This window comes from Hermetia illucens, chromosome 6, assembly GCF_905115235.1.
Source record: "Hermetia illucens chromosome 6, iHerIll2.2.curated.20191125, whole genome shotgun sequence".
Classification (NCBI taxonomy): domain Eukaryota; kingdom Metazoa; phylum Arthropoda; class Insecta; order Diptera; family Stratiomyidae; genus Hermetia; species Hermetia illucens.
This window is the reverse complement of record NC_051854.1, coordinates 46,154,544-46,160,557: the sequence shown is the minus strand read 5'-3', so window position 1 is coordinate 46,160,557 and position 6,014 is coordinate 46,154,544.

Sequence of the window (6,014 nt, the reverse complement as noted above, 5' to 3'; positions counted from 1 at the left end):
CGGACTCACACTTGATATAATCAGGTAAAATGTTTCCTGAAGTTTTCAGGATATGGATTTACCATGCACGAGTGTGCCTCTCACGTGTATCTTTCACCGTGTGTAGGAATGCCGTCAGTAAGCATCACCGAAAAAAGCTTGGGGAATATGTATGCCAAGGAGACCATGACGCGGCCCCATCTGAGCAAAAGTTTTTCAATTAAAGCACAAAGTGCTGATCAAGGCACTTAGAGCTCGATTATGTAAAACGTTAGCGACTGCTAAAGACAACATTAATATTCTCGACACAGGCTTCACCCCAGTCCTCCACGTTCGCCACGTCCGCTCCTCCATATTTCAGCACGACTTGCAACAATGACAGCGGGAGGTTGGTTACATTAGTCTACCTTCGTGCGAGTACAGAGCAGCCACGTCCTAGCCGACTTTGCGACTTCCGCAGTCATCCGGATCAGCCTCGTATGAAGTGCTTTCTTCGCGAGGAAGACTTTGCAACCTGACTTCCTAGACACCGTCAGAAGCAGCAGGACTGGTGCCGCACGTACCCTATGTACGCTTTCATTGAATTTTCTTCCTCATCCTGATAACATTACTATCATCCTTGCCTGCGCTCTTCTGCACCTAATATCCTGTCGCTTGCTATAATTCCAAAATACTCGGTACCTTGAAAAGGACTTGGAAATTTTTGGCGAGTCTTAAAAGAAAATGACAAATGGTTTACGCACCGACAGTAAATATCCTTTGAAATAGCTGGGAGCGTAGCGGGGAATCTCGACGTTTGGTAAATATTAATGATTCGGGACAAGTGACAAATTGTCACTATGGAAAATTTTATAAATTATCTAGGCTTCTGGTAGCTTTGCTCTGGCAGTGTTTATCGAGCGGATTTATTCAGGTTGATTACCGCCCAATGTGGGCTTATTCAATCAAATTAAATTTATATCGAGCAATTCAAGTGATTGAAAGGAGATTAAGGATATAATGTAGGAGTCCATAGTGTTGGAAGCAACCAAATGAAGTGGCTGAGCAAAGAATCATTTTTCAACAATACGAGTTAGCTGACATGGGGACGAGCATTGGATTGCACGGTAAATTGAAAAAAGATATAACTTTCCGGCCACCGGTGCAGACATTCCGTCGCCCGAAGCCTGTAATCATTGCGGACGGATTCGACCTTCTTCTCTGGCTCTGCCAGAGGTCATTCGCTGGAAAACCCAAAGGGATCACTATAATTGGCCGTCAGTTCGCAGCGTTGTTGTGGATCAAACACGAGCCGCAAACAATAGGATACATTTGACTAACCCTGAGACAAGCGATTTACGGAGCTAAGTTGCCAGGAACTGGCCCTTTGTTGAACCCATGCTAACTAGCGTTCCTGACATCTGCCATCACCCCCACGCACAGCACTTGCTAGTGGCAATTCCCTCCCTAGTCCACACCATAAAATTACCTTAGGGATCGTCAACGATCCTTCATGGGTCGTTTACGATACGGGGAGTGGCGTCCCCGAGGTGCCCGAGCAAGTAGTTCTGACCCCCTAACTGGCATAATACCTACGTCTTAGGTAGTAGCCTAGAGAAAGTTTCTCGGTGAAAAACGAACTTCTAATGACCAATACACGCCGGGACACACTGGGAGTCCTCGGAACCGCCAGCAACTCCTTGTCAACGTCAATATGGTGATGTGAGCCTACCTCTGCCAAGGTGGTAGTTGCGGCGTGTATCAGGAGCCAGCCCCTTCGGGACCCTGGTCGGGTAGTGTACATTGAACCGGTATTAATAGGCCGCGTTGCCCCGAGCGAGCGCTGATCCAAGTTCCAAGATCAGCTAGTCGTACGTCAGGCCTCAGGGAATTGGGGTAGAGGCTCTGTCCCCAAGGGTATACTCGTTCCTGACTATTGCGGCCCGATGCCCAACGCATAAACGACTTAAATGGAGAATAAAAACAAACGAAACGAGGAGATAGTGGAAGTGGAGAGTGAGCTAGGTACGTTTATTCGCAGCTCGAAAATGCGCCGTTCGGCCCAGCGCCCAGCGAAGGACGCAACAAGGGCTGAAATATCCAACGAAACATCGGGACGCGTAGACGGAGAGAGGGAGTCGCAAAGTGATGCCGCACCTGCAACGCAGATAGGAACCCAGACCATACCACACAGTGCTATAATTGCGGAAAGAGGCACAGTGGAAACTGCCGAAACTTACCAAATGGTTTCGAATATAAGCCGAGTGCGAGTACTGTCGACTACTCTGGCGCAAACTGAAGAGGAAAGGCTTATTAAGAAATACGTGGCAGTTGTGTAACTCATGCAATCTGAGACGTTCCTCCAGAAAAACGTCAGCAAAGGGGTGAAAAATGGGGTAATGGAGCTGGAGGAGCTCCTGGACAAGCGGACATGAAGAGTAAGAGAAAAGAGAATGCTACGAGTATCAAACGAATCGCAGACAGCCCATTGCAAAGCGAACTGGGAAAAAAACGAAAGGAGGAAGGGACATCTGAAGGAGACTTCACTCCAGTAGTCTCCAGGGCTCATAAGAGACAGCAACAAACCGCGTCATCAGAAAAATTTTTGTTTGAAATGAAGGCGGACGAAGGACGGAGCACCGAAAGAAAATGTGAGGAGACGAAGGAGGACCAGATTGCCAGCTCTACTTATTAAGCCGACGGAAGGCAAAATTGTTGCGGAAGTTCTCAGTGAAATGCCTTACAAGATCAAACCCGAAGATAGCGGGGCAGAAGTGTCCTCCATTCGTAAAACGAAGGGTGGTTTAGTCCTAGTCGAACTAGGCCCGAGGACAATAAACAAAGTTACGTTCTGTGAGGCAATCAAGGGGCTTCTGGAAGAGAAAGATTCGGTTTCCAGCCTGGGACCCACATATTCTCTGGAAATCAGAGACCTTGACTATCTCAGAGAAAAGAACGTAGTAGAAGAGGCCATAAAACGCGAATGTCCGGAAGTAAATGCCGTAAATGCTGTCAGTCAGGCCATAAAGCAAACACCTACAATGAAAAGTCCTATACAGGGACCGTGTGCTGAGAACATTGCGCAAACTGCGGGCTCAACGGGGGGGGGAGGTGTCCAGTCTTCACAAGAGAATTGGAAGGAGCTAGGACGCGAATGCGACGATGCTGGACTTTCGACGCAGGCTTGATGCTTTAGAGGACACTATCCTAGAAACAGATGGGCGGATCCTGGTCTGGGGTGACTTCAATGCCAGAGCACTTGAATGGGGCATGCCTTACACGGACTCCAGAGGGAAATTTATTCTTGAAATTCCGGCCACCAGACTGCAAGGAAAGCATTCCAGGTGTAACCTTCCCGTCTGAATCACTGGTGTCGCTGGTGGACGGGTGGCGAGTTCTGTAAGACTGCTCGGCAAGCGACCATATATTGTCTTCGAAGTGGTGGACACAAACTCTCGGTATGCGCCATCCCGACGCTGTATCTGTGCATAGAATGTTGCGAAAGTGAACACCGGGAGGTTTGTTGAATCTCTTGGAACAGGTGGGGCCGCGCTTAAGGGTACTCCTGGGGGCGGTATCGCTGCAGCCGACATTGTCGTAAATTCAGTTATGAACTTAATAACGACAGCCTGCGGAGCCTCCATGCCCAGGAGGGCATCGAGACGTGACAAACCTTGTATGTACTGGTGGACGGCGGAAATTGCAAAGCTCCGACAGGAGTGTCACAGGCTCCGCTGCTTAACACAACGTCTAAGCGACCGGGAGGGGCATGCACCATAATGACGAAGTACAAATCACCCAAAAGAAAACTGCGCAGCGCAATACACAAGAACAAAACTCGCTGCTGGCAGGATCTGGTCGACGAGGTGAATGAGGATCCGTGAGGACTCGGTTACAAATTGGTAACACGAAAAATCGGGGCTCTGCCGAAACCATGTTCACTTAAGGCCAAGCCAAGGATGAACCGCATTGTACGGACACTATTCCTGCGCACCCCGCATGGGATAATGACATCGATGCAGAGAGCGCAGAAAACTGTCCACTTTTCTCTATAAAAGAGTTGGAGCAGGCAGTCCTCTCTATGAAAAGCAAGAAGGCGCCAGGATCCGATGGTATTCCAGCAGAGGTATACAAACTGGTATTCCAACACCGGCCAGACCTACTACTCGGCGCATTCAACGCTTGCCTGAAAGAGGGCGTTTTCCCTGCTCGTAGGAAGGTGGCGAAGCTTGCGCTGATCCATAAAGGGAAAGGCGACCCCAAATTGGCGTCTTCATACCGCCCACTATGTATGCTTGACACTGCTGGGAAAGTGCTCGAAAAGCTCATCAGAAATAGACTCGCTGAAGCGATACACAGTGCCGGAGATTTATCTCCCCTGGGTTTAGAGCAGGGAGATCGACAATTGATGCTGTCATACAAGTCGTGGACGCCGTTCGACGAGCAGAAGCACATAGCCGCCGAATTCGACGGGTGGTGCCCCTAGTAACACTTGACGTCAGAAACGCCTTTAATTCCGTAAGATGGAAAGACATTTTAGGCACACTAGACAATACTTTCAACGTGCCGAACTATCTATTACGGATATTGAGGGACTATCTGAGGAACTGCTCCCTGCTCTATGAAACACTAGAGGGTCAAGGAAGAATGGAGGTCACATCGGGGGTAGCACAGGGATCCATTCAACGGCTGAACCTCTGGAACGCTACCTATGGACGCACTGTCGAACAGGCGCAAAGCAGACTCAGCATATTGATGCGACGGGTAAGCGGATTGATGACTACTCATGGTTTCAACCTTACACTGGAAAAAACCGAAGTAGTCATCCTGACTGAAAAGAGAATTCCGACCTTGCGTCCCATATCGTTTAGCGAGTCGATAATCGAGTCAAAATCAGCGGTAAAGTGCCTCGAGTTGACTCTTGACTCCAAGATGAGCTTTTCTGAGTAAATCAAAGCAGCAGCGAACAAGGCTACGGCTGGAGTTTCGGCGTTAAGTAGGCTAATGCCAAACATTGGGGGTCCTACCTCTAGCAGGCGACATCTCCTGATGAGTTCAACGCAGTCTGTCCTGCTCTATGGCGCAAAGGTATGGGCTAACGCTCTTAACAACGAGGTATATCGCAAACGCCTCGCGTAAGTACAGAGACGGGGAGTTTTGCGGGTGGCGTCTGCGTACCGTACTGTCTCTGAACCGGCTGTGATGGTGATCGCGGGAGTGATCCCCGTTGCCCTTCTTGCTAAGGAGGGTCAAGCTATATACAAGCGCAAAGGAGATGAGCCAAAGGAGGTGGTTGCTCGCAAAGAACGGTAACGAACTCTAGACGAGTGGCAGCTCTCTTGGCAAAATGAAACTAGAAGCAGATGGACTGCGCGACTCATCGGGAACTTAGGTGCGTGGCTGAATCGGAAGTATGGTGAGACTGACTATTTCCTTACTCAATTTTTAAGTGGGCATGGAAGTTTTCGGTCTTGCCTGCACAAGATTGGAAAGGCGCGATCTCCGGATTGTGTGTTTTGCAATGGAGTTTTGGACGACGCCCAACACACTTTTTTTTTCTTGTGGAAGGTGGGATGGGGTTCGTCAGCAGCTCTATTTAAACACAGGGGATCTCTCTCCAGACAACATTGTCGAAGAGATGCTGAGGAATGCTGACAGATGGAGCCGTGTTGCCCATTACGTTCGGGCCCTTGTCGTTGCGAAGAAGATAGAGCTCGACCGGTGGAGCAGCCGGATGGCAGGGGGTTCCTTGAAAAATTTCAACCAATATTAATCTGCAAAAACATAATAAAACCAAACCGAATAAAATTACAATTTCTTCGAAACAAACATTTTCATCACTTGCATCTAAATCAGGGACTATTACCCACAGCACAACATTTAAAATTAATTCAATTATTGTCTAAAATACCAAATTACAGACTATGATCAAAAGATCAATAACCGCTCTGATTTAACTGTTGTGGGGATTTCCCTTCTATAGAATTCGTTCAACCTTTGCATGCGACATCTTTCCGCCAACTTCTCTAACTCCATGCCCAGCATCGCACGTGTGA